Here is a 14562-nt window from a genome sequence, read left to right as displayed (position 1 = left end):
TTTACACACAGGCCTTTCATGATCCAATCATGTACCATCCCACTTCTGCATTTGCAGCTCTCAGCCAGTGTTCTCAACCTATCCATCCAACGACCCACAGAAGTCCACAGTTGCATGAGGATGCTGATTGAAAAACAGATGAATAGCTTTAGCATAGTTGTTCTTCACTGTAGCCATATTAACACATACCGCAGAGCACTGATTCATTCAGCTCTGTTTGTAGTATTTAATTGCCCATAAAGCCCCAAACAGTTGTGAGTTGATTTTGTCAGAGTACCAGCAAAGTCAAATATGAAATGCAAAATTTCAGAATTCTCCTTCCAAGGCTGTTTGTGAAAGAAGTTGTTTGCAAAACACTGTACTAATAAATTTATTCCATTCTCACTTTGATATTTTGATTTGATATCTTGAAGTGCCATTTAATTATCATTGAAGTGCAGGTTCCGTCTATTGTCTCCTGAGAAGGATTCATTCCTCAAAAGGTAGTATCTGCAGATGCCTGAAAAAATAAATATAAAGACGAGATATTGATGAAGTTCTAGGTTAAAGAAGCAACATCCCACCCCAAAGATCCATATAAGAAATACATTTTACATTGACCTTATATTATGCAGAAATTATTCACATATTCCCTCTATCTCTGGGGTTTAATTAATCTCAGATGAATAGTTGACAACCAAGAGTAGCCTTTAGTATCATTTTACCCTCTTCACTAATAATTTTGAGCAAATGGAACACTAAAAGATCACAAAGAAGAAATGGTTATATCAAAAGATACATGTGGGTCAGCTTTAACTCTCATGGTCAAGGTGACTTTGGACACGGTCGTTATGGTCATGGATTGCTCTCATAAGACTCTGCAGAAATTGTTCCTACTGCCTCACTTTAAGCTCAAGGAAGTCCAAGCTCCCAGAGCTGATCAGGTTCCCTTATAATGCACTTGAAAGCCACATACGCTTAAGAACATTTGATGTGCTTTAGCTCTATTTTCAGGATTTTTAAGCCTCTACCAAATAGCAAACTGTCCTTTTTACTCCCTTCTCAACACCTCTAAATCTGCCCTATCTCAATTGCTCAGTTGTCATTAGTCATAGCGCAGCACCCCAAATATGAGCTTATCTTACTGTGTTTCTAACATCCTGCCTGCTACACCAATGGCCACTCCATACTAGATCTCACATGACTGGTAGCTCTTACTCCACCCTTAAATCCTTTCTCCACCCTTGTGTCTACTAGCCTGTTTGCAGGAATACTAGATATCCTCACAACTGGTTGGCCAAGAGCATCTTTATTGAACTATAGAGAATCAATTTGGGAACAGGACCTTCAGTGTTTGCAGGAAGATTCCCGATCTAAGAATCAAAACGTGACCAAACAAGACTCAATCCATGTCTCTGGTTTTGTGTGGGAGATAGAGGAGTTAGAATTTCAGAGTTGAAATTCAAATAATTGTAATATACATGTAGTATTAATTATGCCAGGATAAAAGGATCCAAAAAGTGGAAATGGGCAATATGAAAGGCAAGAGAAAAATCCCTAGTACAGCAAACAATGTGGACCTGTTAGAGAGACTGGGCTCTTTCCAGCCATCTGAATTTGTACTTGAAATTCTTCTGACCACTTCTTGATCTCTGCATGTAGAAAAGAACAAAAAGAAAAAGAAAACATAATAAAACAAAAAAATCACCAAAATGAAACTAAAAGCAAAAGCAAAAGCGAATCAACCCTAATCCTAAAAGAAGAGAACCAAGTGAAGATTGCTTAAGGTCCTCATTTTTAACTACAACTACAAGCCACCAATAGCTTTCAATTCAATTTTTTTTGATTATTTTATTTGAAACTTCTCTGTGGGTCAAAGAAACAAGGTTTATAAGCTGCAAAAACAGGAAACAGAAACAAATCATACTGTAGTGCTCACCACTGGTATTACTATGGTGACCGTGGGCAATGCGGAGAATACTGCTGTTTGACAATGGGTCTTTGGTTTTATATATGCTGGCAATATCTATGATTCTGAGATGAATTAGAGTCATCACCGAATCATGACTAAGTCAACTGTTCCTTTTCTTTGGAGAACAAGATATGGCAAACAGTTGACTGACTATCATTTGTATTTTGGACCTAGCCTCTGTGGTAAAGCTAAGGTTTTTGATGGAAAATCCTCCACCAAAACACTGGATTGTCAATGGTGCTGCCAGCCAAAAACCATTTCCTGAGGCTAATCTGCAATCTCCAGAAGAGGTTTCAAAATGTCAAACTTAACAATATTTTATTTGTGGCTTTTGTCTTGTTGTCACATTTTATTTTAAATAAAGTGTGATTTCTGGCATAATTTCTTATAATTTCTTCCTCACATAGAACTTCACTTTTGACCTCAAATTCCATTCATGAAGGGGTACTCTTATCTTTCGTTGGCTATATTTTCTATTTTGCTTTTATGGCTTGCTGTGATTGCTTACTGTGGCTGTCTAAATGATGCATTATTTAGCAACTGACTCCATCAGAATGACTTGCGGGCATCAGTATATTGCATTTTCTTGATGTCTAGTTGATGTCTGGGGACTTTGCCCACTGTGGATGGTACCAGCACTACTAAGCAGTGGAGATTATAGCGAAAAGGTAGCTGATCAGATTAGTTAAGTAGAGTTCCTCTTTATTTTCATGCTGCTGCCTTGTGTTCTTTTCTTGGATCTATTGATTATGGACTGGAACTTCTAAGGTGAATAAAAACTTCAATTTTCAAACTGGCATTTTTATGTTTACTATAACATAGTCATACTAACTGGAACATTTGGCATTTTCTGGAGATCTGATCCGATAGTCCATCCTCCTTCTGGTATGTAACCTACACTTTTAAATTAATAAATAAATCCTGGACACTACAATCTTCTGAAATAATCACTCTGCCAACAAAATCACACTGTGTATGTAACTTACATTTTTTTAATCTCATGATATTTATCCTTCCTTATTGTTTCTCTTTAAAATTATCTCCCTAAACATGTAAGCACTTTGTACAATAAAGTTATATTCTGCCCCATAGTAGAATGATTATAGTCAAAATTTTGAGTTTAATAAATGTGGTTGATTTATTGTAGTAAAATTTTCTAATCAATATTTATTGCATTAACTTTATTAATTAATCAAAAATTGACATTATTATACTATCTACTTATCCTTAAAACCAGAAAAGTTTGATTTATTCAAGTCTTTAAGGTCCTTCAGAACATCAGCTGGAATGTTCTTATATGTTTTCTGGATGGATCATGGTTACTTCGTATGTCTTCTCATAGTATGCTTCATAACTATGCGAATTCAGGGTACTTTGTTATATATTTTAAGAGTGTTTCAAGTGGAATATTTCCCTGATTTCTCTCCCATGGTTTGAAAATTGGAAAACAAAAACGATAACGTGTTTTGAGTTTTCACTTTGAATTGTGAATATATTTTCAGCTTTAAGAAACTTAAACTTTTAAAGAACAATTGTCTCTATTCAGAGTCACGTCTAGCTAATTCATAGTGGTCTTTGCATTTTTAATATTTTCATCCACAATATTTTATTTTATATATTCAGATTATAGTGAGGGAAATTTGACCCATAATTCCTCAAAGTATGGTTTGGATTGGCATAAAGGAAGGCTAAGGAATTTTGTGTGTTCGTATGATATTCTGCTTTTATGACCGTATTTTTCAGTCTTAAGAGACTGATACATTTTTAGAGTTTTTAAAATTGTGTCATGACATCTGCAAACGAGAACATTTTGATTTCTTAATTTTTCATTTGTATTCCCTGGATCTTCTTCGGTTGTCATATTCCTCTAGCTAAAATTCCAAATACTGTAATACATAGTTGTGAAACCAGTGTATATTCTTGTCTTCTTGCTGCTTGTAGTGGACCTGCTTTAATTTTTTCTCTCTTGTATGTCTGGGATTTGAAGAAAGCTTATCTGGTAGAAGATTATTTTTAATGTTGACTTGAATCTGTTCAGAAGTATTTTATTGAGAATATGTGTGTATAGGTTTAAATTAGTGTGTAAAATACTCCCTCTTCCTCTCTTTGTGTCAGTCGTCCATACCTCTTTCTCCCTCTCTCATTACCTTCCCTTTTGCCAGATTGTCCCCCTGTCTCACTCTCTCCTTATTTTCTCTGTCATTGTTAGATAATACCAGATTCAAAATAGAATTTTAATGTATTAAATCCTTTTGTCTACTTTATGAAATAGTCCTAAACACTTTAAATGCTATTTAAATGTATATTCATTTCTTTTCAACTGAATACATGTGAATCTATGATATTTGAGGTGGGAGAAATTAAATACCTGATTCTATGTAATTATTTAGTATAGAGCTGTTTTAATTATGCAAAATGAGCTGATTTAATATTGCTATATCCAATACATCTAGTATATACTCTCACTTCCAACCCCGACCAGCAGGAAAGGAGCAACACCACACGTTCTCAAAGCAGTTTATTCAGGAACCCTTTTGTCTGCAAGCAGGAACAATGCCTCCATCCAGCCCCCGAGGTCACTCCCTTATATCCTCCCTCAACCACCTCAACACTCCAGTCTGTGTAACCTCTGTTCATAGGTCCACGTCACATGGCCTGATATAATGTTATGGTGCGCCTGCGCAGTTCTCACAATGGGGCATGGGCTTAATTTCAGGTGCTATTCGTGAGACGTGGCAGCAGTCCCGGAATCCATCTTGGGATTGCCACTACACCCGCTCCCCACAGTAAATCACGAATGCTTTAAAAATTATTCTAGATTTGAGACTGTAAATCTAAATAATCTGTGTTTTCTCCATGTTTCCTATATTCTCTTTCATTTTATTAATTCAACCCTTTCATTACCTAACATGGCCAGAGGTTATGACGATCTTCTTAATACTTTCCAAGAGTGACCCCTTCCTTTCATTCATTATATAGTTGTCTACATTTTACTGATTTCAGCCATGATGAGTTGGATATACATGTTATACACCTTCCACAAGGCCAAAAAGCCATTCTGAAACAAGGTGCAAAGAGACTTTAGGTGGAGAAAATAGTGGGAGGGATCAGACATAAAGCGTGTCTTCTGGATACAAGAAGTGTTGCCCTCATGTCACATAGCAGCTGTTGTTTCCTGCACAGCTTCAAACCAGTCAACAGGGAAGAATGCAGGGAAAAGGCCTGAAAACTGCTATACCTATCTGACATACTATGGACAGTTAGTATCTTCAGTTGGAGGATTGAAAAATTATTTGTAAGGGTTTATTATAGAGTTATTAAACAGTACTTTAATGTAGAAGATATACACAGGAAGGATTCAAAGAAATAGAGTGATGTGGGAAAAATAAATGGAATATTATCATCAACATTCATTGGTGGAAATTCTCAAAGAGTAAAATATATAAACTATATTCCTCAATATAATGTATGTAGAAAATGTTTTATTATATAGGGATATTTCATGGAGCGACCTTATGATTTAAGTTGGTTAAAACAGATCTGCCAATTCTGTGAGTTTAATGAGTGCATTATGTAATTTGATCTTAATAAGTTTAAAGTGGCTATTTTCAAAAATAGTAAGCATTATTTCCATGTACATGTTCAAAAACGGGCTTCTATAAATAATATTAGAAAAACTAAAACACTATATATCAAGAAACTAAATTAAATTAGGCTACATATCTAAACAAAATATTCAAAAGTGAAGAAACTCAAGTGACTAAGAATCGAAAGTGAAGTATTTATCATCCTTATACAATACAGAAATGCAAAACAAAATTATTCTGAGAATTTTTTCCTCCCTTTCAGAAATTTTAGTTTTGTAACACATGAGTCAACTTATGTTTGCTGTGTTATGGAGAGAGAGGAACATTACTATTCTCCTGGTTGGAATGCAAACTTCTACAGCCCCTTTGGAAATCAGTATGATGTTTCTTCAGGAATCCGGAAATGGATGCGCCTAAAGATATAACTCGAGGAAAATATATCCAAATTTTGATTCATCCTAGTATACAGACCCTTGAATAATTAGAAATATTCAAGTTGTTCCTTTACAAATGAATGCATAAAGAAAATGTGGTTCTTTTACAGATTGAAAAAGGAAAGTATGTAATTTTCAGGACAATGAATGGATCTTGTGAAAGTCATCATAGATGAGATAATCCAGATCAAAAAAGAAAAATGGGAGACATTTTCACTTTAATCTGAATGTTAATTCTCCACACTATTTCGGTTTGATAAGTTTAGTGTAAATTCAATGGATGCGGTCCAGACTGTCCTCACTTTGGGACGTACAAATGAACTTATGGATTGCAGAGGAACACTGTCAAGAACAGGAATGTCAAACGTGAAGAAAGAGGGAAGAGGATGACAATGGAGGGAATATAGAGATGTACAGTTAAGTTGGGAAACATTTGAGGCATGGAAAGGATTCCCAATGCAACAGAAATAAAAAATATTTTTTTTGTAGTGGTAACTAAAGATTTATAGCTATAAGGACAGGAGATAAAACATTGATTGGGTGTATCTATGTGATTTTCAGTAGTAAGAAACTCACGAAAATTATGGATTTCAACTCTCAACAAACCTATAGTACAGAAAATGAAATATATAGTCCTTAAGGAGACAGATGTGAATATCTCTGTTGTAAACATAAATGTGTTATATTATACGCATTATATGTATAAAATAATATATTTTCTTTCTTAAATTCCCTAGGCTATTCCGATCCTCATTTTTCTAATATGGTTCTCCCCACTTTGACTTTTGCCCTCTAACATCCCCCTTCTCTTTGATATGACATCTCCACAGGACCAATTGCTTCCCTTCCCAGATATGGCAGTTGAGGCAGTTGTCTTCCCCATATGATCTGGTATCTATGTAGCAGAAGTCTTGGACTGGCCAAAGCATATACTAGAAGGTGTAAAATTTCCTGAACCTCTGAAGGGTAAGCTTAATTGATACTGTTTTTCTTCATATTGGGTTCCAATTCCCTCCAGATCCTTAAGTCATTCCCCTATCTCTTCCTTTGTGGCCGTCAGGTGCTGTCAAATGCGTAGGTGTTTCTGCATCTGTCACGGTCAGGTGATGGCAGAGCCCCACGGAGGACAGACATATTAGGCTCTTATCTGCGAGCATATCTTGACGTCAGGAATAGTCTGAGGATTTGGAGTCTCTGGATGAAATTGTTCTTCTGGTCGGGTGGTCTCTGGATTGCCTTTCCTTCAGTCTCTGCTCCATTTTTGTATTTACATTTTTTAGATTGGAGATTTATAGGTAAAAAAAATGTGAGCTGTGTGGGCAGCACCACCCCTTCACTGGGGGGCATGTCTAGCTACAGGAGGAAGTCTCTAGTTGTTCTATCTATTTTCCTGCTCGGTATTTAAACTACCACCATCACAGTAAGTTTCTGGGATACACTTGCATCTCTGGCATCTGGGATTTTCCTGGGGATACCCAAGTTCACCACCCACCACTGACGCTTATTGTTATTTACTCCACGTTTCCTCTGAATTTCTCTCCTGTCTCTTTTAATTGGTGCAACTCCCACCACTTTATCCATCATTTTCCACATCTAGCTAGATTCTTCCACTCCACTGCATTCCATGACTATTTTGTTCTCCCTTCTAAGTGGGTTCCAAGTATCCGCCATTTGGCCTTCTCACATGTTACCCTTCATGTTATAAAAGATTTGTATAGTGGGTATTCTGTTAGCAGGGCTAACATCTACTAGTCACTAAGTCCATCCCATGTTATGTCCTTTTCGATTTCTGTTACTTCACTATTTTCATGTTCCATCATTTGTCTACAGAGTTCTTGGTGTCCTCATATTTAATACCTAAGTAATGTTCCATTGTTTACATATAGCACACTTTCTGTATTTATTCCTGAGTGTAGATGAGGTATATCATGGTTCTTTCCAGCATTCGACTGTTATAAGTAAGACTGCTGTGAATATCTTCAACCACATGTCCACGTTATGTATGGATCAAGTTTGAGTATATGTGTTGAAGTGAGTGGTAAAGCTGGTTTTCAAGTAAAGCTGTTTGCAATTTTCTCTGGACCTCCACACTGATGATATCCAAAGTGGCTATCAGCTACTAATCCCGCAAGCAGTGGAGGAGTATTCCACTTTCCCTACATCCTAGCCCACTCTGCTACTGCATTAGTTTTTTTGTCTTAGCCAATCTGATTGTTTTAAGGAAGACTCTTATGTTCATTTTGATTTGCCTTTATGTGAACTAAGGATGTTAAACATTTCTCGATATGTTTTTCACCTATTGAGATACCTCAGTTGAGAATTCTTGGTTAGCTCTCTAATCCAGTTTAAAAGTTGGGTTCTTTGTTGTGTGGGAGTTTACCTTTCTGAGTTCTTATATTTTTAATTTTGGCACTCTCTCAAATGTAGGGTTCGTAAAACTCTTTTCCAAATGTGTAGGTTGTTGTTTTCCTATTGGTAGTGTACTTGGCTTTAAAGAAAGTTTTCCGAATGATGGGATTTTGTAAATTGACTGGTGATCTTAGAGCCTTTGGTGTACTGTTCTGAAAATTTTCTCCTGTTCAAATGTGTTCTAGGCACTTTCTGACACTGCCCATTCTATTGGCTTCTGCATATGTGATTGTGTGTGGATTTCCTTGATGTGATTTGACTTGAACTTTGAAGAAGGAGATAGAAATTGTTCAATTGGCACACAGCTATATACAGAACAACAGTTAGGGTAACATCATATCTTAGAACGATTTGGTTTATGTATAACCTACTTAGTCATAAAGGAAATGCAAATCAAAACAACCCTGTGATTCTATCTCACATCAGTCAGAATGGCTAAGATCAAAGACTCAGGTGACAGCAGAGGCTGGAAAGGATGTGGAGAAAGAGGAACACTCCTCCATTGTTGTTGGGATTGCAAACTGGTACAACCTCCCTGAAAATCAGACCTGAGTTTCCTCAAAAATTGGTCATTGCACTTGCTGAAGACCCAACTATACCTCCCCTGGGCATATACCCAAAAGATGCTCCAACATACAACAAAGACAAATGTTAAACTATGTTCATAGCAGCCTTATTCATAATATCCAGAAGCTGGAATTAACCCAGATGTGCTACACGAGAAGAATGGATACAGAAAATGGCCTATATTTACACAATAGACTAGTACTCATTTATCAAAAATAATGAGTTCATGAAATTCATAGGCAAATGGATGCACCTAGAAAATATCATCCAGAGGGTGGTTACTCAATTACAGAAAAACAAAGTATGCACTCATTTTTAATTGGATATCAGTGCAAATGCTCAAGTTAACTATGATACAAGGCACACACCACATGAAACTCAAGAAGGAGGACCAAAATGCAGATGATTTACTCCTTCCTTGAAAGAGTAAATAAAATATCCATAAGAGGGGTAGGGAGATATTGTTCTTTGGAGACTGAAGGAATGACCATTCAGAGTCTGCTGGACATGTGACACACACACACACACACACACACACACACACACACACACACATATGCACCACAACTATTTTGGATAAAATAAGGCTTTCAGAGTTTATCATTTGAAGGAGGTACACAATATTTACACAGGGAACTAGGAGAATTCAGCTGAAGGACTTTTTTGTTTTCTGGCTGTACTGAGAGCTGAAAACCAGTTGGTAAGAGTGCCTACACACTTGAAGGCAGAGATAAGACCATCTTTTCTGCTCCAAGTTACCTGTTGTTTGGACTCAAGGACACAATGAGAAGATCGAGTGTTAGAATAAGAAGTATAAAAGAGAGTGAAGAATCCCAACTTATAGGGCCAGTAAATATCTTCAAAAAAATTTGAAGAAATCTTCCCCAACCTAAAGACAGAGATGCCGAAAAACATGCCAGAAGCCAAAAGAGCTCTAAGTAGATCTTACCAGAAAAGAAATTCCTCACATCGCATGATAGTCAAAACACTAAATGCACAAAATAAAGAAAGAAGTTTAAAGGCAATAAGGGAAAAAGGTCAAGTAACATATAAAGTCAGACCTATGAGAATTACACAATGTTTCTCACCAGATACTATGAAAGTCAGAAGATCCTGCAATGATATACTCTAGACCATAAAAGAACACAAAAGCCATTCCAGTCTACTATTGCCAGGAAAATTCTCAATTAACACATATGGAATAACGAAGATATTCCATGACAGAACGAAATTTATACAGTATCTTTCTACAAATCCAGCCCTACGAAAGATAATAGGTAGAAAACTCTAACACAAGGAGGGAGACTACACACTATAAAAAGCAACAAACTAATCTTGCTATGAAACCAAAAGAAAAGAGACACACAAACATGATTCTACCTCTAACAACAAAAATGACAGAAGCAACAATCACTATTCCTTAATATATTTTAACAACAATGGAGTGAATTCCCCAATAGAAAGACGTAGACTAAATGAATGGATACATAAAGAGTACCCAGCATTTTGTTGCATGTAAAAAGCACAACTTAGAGACAAAGACAGACACTACCTGAGAGTATTAGGCTAGAAAACAAATTTTGAAGCAAATGGTCTGATAGACGGAAGCTGGATTTGCCATTCTACCATGGAATATAATCGATTATCAACCAAAAGTTTTCCAAACAGGTGAGGAAGGAAATTTCATATTTATCAAAAGATTATCACAGCAATAGGAACTCTCACTCCTAAATATTTTTGCTCCAAATACATGGGCAACTGCATTCCTAAAGGATACCTTACTAAAGCTCAAAGCACCCAATGTTCCTCACATAATAAGAGTGGGAGATTCCAACACCACGTTCTCTTCAATGGACAGATCATGGAAATAGAAATTAAACAAAGATCTAGACAAACTAACAGAAGTTGTGAACAAAATGGACATTACAGATATTTATAGAATATTTCATCCTAAAACAAAATAATATGCCTTCTTCCCAGCATCTCATAGTATTTTTTCCAAAACTAATCATATAACAAGTCACAAAACAGGCCTCAACAGATCTAAGAAAACTGAAATATGTCCATTTATCCAATCAAACCGTGACAAACAAAGGCTGATCTTCAATATCCACAAAACATCAGCGAGCCCACACATACCTGTAAGTTGAACAGTGCTCCACTCAAAGATAACTTGTCAAGCAAGAAATAAAGAAAGATTAAAGACTTTTTAGAATTTAATAAAAGTGATGGCACAACATACATATGCTGTACTCAACAATAAAAGAACCTCTGGGAGAATCACCATTCCTTACCTCAAGCAGTATTACAGGGCAATAGTGATTAAAAAAAATCAATGACAAAAAAAAAGTTGTATTTGTACAGATCTAGGAATGTTGATAAGTGGAATAGAATTGAAGACCCCAAGACAAACACACACATCAATGGTCACTTGATATTTGACAAAGAGGCCAAAACCATCCAATGAAAAAAAATTAGGATTTTCAACAAGTGGAGGGCAGCATGTAGAAGTATGCAAATCGATTCATTTTTATTGGTCTAATCAAACCTTAAGTCTGAGTGGATCAAAAACCTCTACATCAAACCCAATAAACTGAAACTATAAGTAGAGAAGAATCTTGATCACATGGGCACTGGGAAAAATTTCCTGAACTAAACACCACTGGTTTGTACTGTAAGATCAAGAATCAGAAATGAGACTTCATAAAACTGCAAAGATTCTGTAAGTCAAAGGACACTGTTATTAGGAGAAAACAGCAAACAAATGATTGGGAAAAGATCTTTATCAATCCTACACCTGATACAGATCTAATATCCAAAATATACAAATAACTCAAGAAGTTAGACACCAGAGAGCCAAATAATCCTATGAAAAATGGGGTGCAGAGCTAAACAGAGAATTCTCAACTAAGGAATAACAAATAGCTGAGAAGTGTGTCAAGAAATGTTCAACATCCTTAGTCATCAAGCAAATAAAAATAAAAATAGTCCCGAGGTTCCACCTCACGGCAGTCAGAATGGCTAAGATCAAAAACTCAGGTGACAACAGATGTTGGTGAGGTTATGGAGAAAGAGGAACACTGCTCCATTATTGGAGGGATTGCAAACCTGTATGATAACTCTGGAAATCATTCTGAAGTTTCCTGAGAAAACTGGATAATGCCCTAACTGAGGGCCCAGCTGTACCTGTACTCTGCATACACACAAAAGATGGTGCAACATACAACAAAGACACATGCTCCACTATGCTCATAGCAGTATTATTTATAATAGCCAGGAACTGGAAAGAATCAAGATGCTCTTCAACTGATGAATGGATACATAAAATGTGATACATCTGTACAATGTTCTACTACTCCACATTAAAATCAATGAATTCATGAAACTCATAAGAAAATGGATTGACCTAGAAAGCGTCACCCTTAGTGAGGTAACCCAATCACAGAAAAGGACACATAGTATGCACTCTCTGATAAGTGCATTTTAGCCCAAAAGTTCGAATTCGGCAAGATATAATCCACAGACCACATGATGTTCAAGAAGAATGATCAAATTATGCAAGCTTCACTCCTTCTTAAACGGCAGAACAAAAAACATTCACGGGAGTTTATGTGGAGGCAAAGGTAGAAGTAGAGACTGAAGGAATTCATGCCCCACCTGTGGGTCATATACATATATACAGTCACCAAAAGTATATAAGATTATTGACGCTAAGAAGTGCATGCTGACTGGAACTGGATATAGATGTCCCTGAGAGACACAGCCAGAGCAGGTCAAATTCATAGTTGAATGCTAGCAGCAAAACATTAATCTGAAAATGGAACACCAGTTGCAGGAATTAGAGAAGCGGTTGAAAGACCTGAAGGGGCTTGCAACCTCATAGGACAACAATGCCCAACAACGAAAGGCCCCAGGGAGTAAAGCATCACCCAAAGTATATACATGGATTGACTCATGGCTGTAGATGTATATGTAGCACAAGATGGCCTTTTTGGGCAACAAGGGGAGGAAAAGCTCTTAATCCTTCCAAATGTGGACTCTTAATATAAGGAAGGTGAGAAAGATTAGACGGGTGGATGATGTGGATGGGAACACCATTATCGAAGAAGGAGTGAGAGCAGATAGATGACGTATGAACAGGAAACAAGGAAATGGTATATTTGAAACTTAAATTGAAAAATCATATAAATGAAAAGAGGATCCTCAGATTCCTTTGAATAGGTGGAGGAATATCTAATTTCCCTGTGTGCAGAAGAGGAATTTTTGCTGTCCCTCCAGGAAAAGGTGATAGATTTTTGATGTTTTAAAGTATAAGGGTGAAATAGGATCTCCCCTGGACTGTATGGAATGTGCATAGCTTCTCTTCCTCTTATGTCTGGAGTACTATTGAGCAGAAGTTGAAGGTTGATTGATACCTTGGAAATTATAGAACATTCCAGCCACACACTACTTCAGCAACTCCAAACTGAAAATCACAGTAAAGAATACACACCTGAATATCCATGGTAGGCAGTCAACAGTCTTAGAATTCTTGTACGAGGCTCTAATGCAGTAGTCTTAGGTTCGGTATCTTATTCAAATATATGTCCATCTACACATTCCTCTGCATGTGAAAGGACACCTCTGTGTAAGGGAACACAATGAAGATAGTAGTCTGATTTGTGCTTGCTTTTAGACTCTTTTTTGAGAACTCAGTCCAGATTTCTCTGAGATCTCTTCGTCAGAACAGTGTTTCTCAGGACAATAAACTTAGAAATTTTAGAGAGGAAATGGATTTGGCATATGGCAATGTGTCGTAATTCCTTGGCGTTCTGGAGTCCTCTTAATTGTATAAGTCTAAATCTTACTCGGTAAGATGGTGGAGGTAGGGAACTTACACAGAAGTAGGACTGTTGTGTCAGTCATCAAAAAGGTAATATACCAGACTTCATGGGAAAAAGTTGTTATGCACCGTGGACATCACTGGGAATTCTGAGAAAATGTGCAAAGGAGATATTGTATACCGGTTTGTTAGAAGTTTAAAATCTCTGGCTACTTCTAAAATTATAAGAAAAAACATTTTATTCTGGAGAAAATGTTAGTACCTCGTGGAGCAGAGGAAGATCCAGTATTGCTTGATCAGCTTCCTATTCTTTTTCAGTATTTAGAATGTCCATATATTTTCATGCCATTTGAAAGTCCAGGTAGCAATTCTTCCATCAGTCCTATAGGTTGCATTTCATTCCAGCAGTTGTCTTTGGGCTTTGAAGACTTTTGTCAGACAAGAAAAGATCAACACCCCTTTCTTCCATGGAGGAATGTCTCAGAATACATGTAGCAGAAATAAGTTTGTATGTAATCCTAAAGAGTTGGGATATAGCAGGCTCACAAAATCAAGAGAAGAAGTGCTAATGATGGCCACAAGAGAGTGCAGGCATGAGTACGCCTTGGGCAAAATAAGATATTTCAGGCCAATGTGGGCCTTTGGTGAAAGTGCTCTTGTCCACTATACAGAGAAAAAAGGTGAAATACTTGTGAGTAGATGTGGAGTGTTGATGCTCCCATAGGGAAAAGGAGAGACACTGAAGTTCTTCTATGAAACGGTGACATTACAGACCCCATGGACAGAAGATGT

The 14562-nt window shown here is 36.8% G+C and overlaps 2 long non-coding RNA genes across 16 annotated transcripts in view; one reads left to right on the top strand and one right to left on the bottom strand.

The window, feature by feature from the left end:
* Positions 1-14562, bottom strand: part of LOC134484641 (uncharacterized) — a 69635-nt gene that overhangs the window by 6661 nt on the left and 48412 nt on the right. For 7 of the 15 annotated variants that reach the window (XR_010062186.1, XR_010062190.1, XR_010062192.1 and 4 more), the window contains one exon: positions 355-499. This is a non-coding gene — a long non-coding RNA (uncharacterized LOC134484641). Of the gene's footprint in view, positions 1-354; positions 500-1559; positions 1632-4855; positions 5010-13440; positions 13572-13904; positions 14199-14562 lie in introns of those variants that run through there. The other 8 variants (XR_010062200.1, XR_010062193.1, XR_010062197.1 and 5 more) reach the window with 8 other exon arrangements.
* LOC134484642 (uncharacterized) overlaps positions 1-14562 on the top strand; it is a 203943-nt gene that overhangs the window by 188147 nt on the left and 1234 nt on the right. The window lies entirely within an intron of this gene.

Source organism: Rattus norvegicus (assembly GCF_036323735.1).
Source record: "Rattus norvegicus strain BN/NHsdMcwi chromosome Y unlocalized genomic scaffold, GRCr8 chrY_unlocalized_21, whole genome shotgun sequence".
Taxonomy (NCBI): Eukaryota; Metazoa; Chordata; class Mammalia; order Rodentia; family Muridae; genus Rattus; species Rattus norvegicus.
The sequence above is the reverse complement of the archived record's forward strand: the minus strand, read 5'-3'. Positions and strand labels throughout refer to the sequence as shown.